The sequence below is a fragment of the Cynara cardunculus genome, unplaced genomic scaffold (genome assembly GCF_001531365.2).
Source record: "Cynara cardunculus var. scolymus isolate 2C unplaced genomic scaffold, CcrdV1 Un_Scaffold_1590, whole genome shotgun sequence".
In the NCBI taxonomy this organism is placed as follows: Eukaryota; Viridiplantae; Streptophyta; class Magnoliopsida; order Asterales; family Asteraceae; genus Cynara; species Cynara cardunculus.
In genome coordinates this window covers 74,913-76,001 of record NW_020200807.1, presented here as the reverse complement: position 1 = coordinate 76,001, position 1,089 = coordinate 74,913, and positions in this window count along the sequence as shown.

The following is a 1,089-nucleotide window of genomic DNA, read 5'->3' as shown; positions in this document are numbered from 1 at the left end:
ATGGTCATGTTCACTTAAATGGTCATGTTCACTTAAATGCCCGTCTTTAAGATGCTTACCAATACAACAAACTGGTTACCCTTAATTTGAGCACATAAGGTTCTCAGTAGCTCTTTATTAACACCTATAATCTAAAGATGTGCGGTCACAACATCACATTCATACCATCATATCAAAACAGATGAAACATGTTTCATTAAAATACATACAAATATTCCTTTTCATCCATGGTCATGTTCACTTAAATTGCAAGGAATCAAAACAAACAAAGATCTAAATGCCCATCTTTAAGTTGCTTACCAATACAACAAACTAGTTACCCTTAATTTGAGCACATAAGGTTCTCAGTAGCTCTTTATTAACACCTATAAGCATTTAAAGATGTGCAGTCACAGCATCACATTCATTCATACCATCATTTCAAACACCAGCAAGTCCCAATAAGGGTACATATTTCACGCTCCAAGATATAACTACTACTTTTATCCTTTTCACAAGATGTAAATAGTTTTTACATGACATATAAACAAGATGTAATCAATATTCACCATTAGGAAACATCAAGTAAAAAAGATTCACAATTATAAAYAGCTATTAAACAGTTTTAATTCACCGACAACATGTAACACAGATTCACACATTATAGACATTAATGAAAATCTGTTATACATAATGTAAAGTAATCCACAAGAGAGTGCTTTGTCTGCAGGTTCTGGTAAGTAATTAATATTGTTTTTAGCATTTGGGGCTGTGATATAACGATGAATAGGGYCTAGATGTTGATTATCTCAATCATTATGCCGGCAGGTAAACAAACAGATGAAGCTTGTTGCGTCAAAATACATACATAATGAAACGCTAATCCAAGTGATAAATACATACAAACATATGAAACGCTAATCCATTTGATTGTTAAATGAAGAGTAAAAGGCAAGCTGCAAAATCAGCAGTGTAGTTTTCCCAAATGTTTAAATGAATTTGGGTTCATTGTAATACATTCAATTTCACCATGGTCATGTTCACTTAAATGGTCATGTTCACTTAAATGCCCATCTTTAAGTTGCTTACCAATACAACAAACTGGTTACC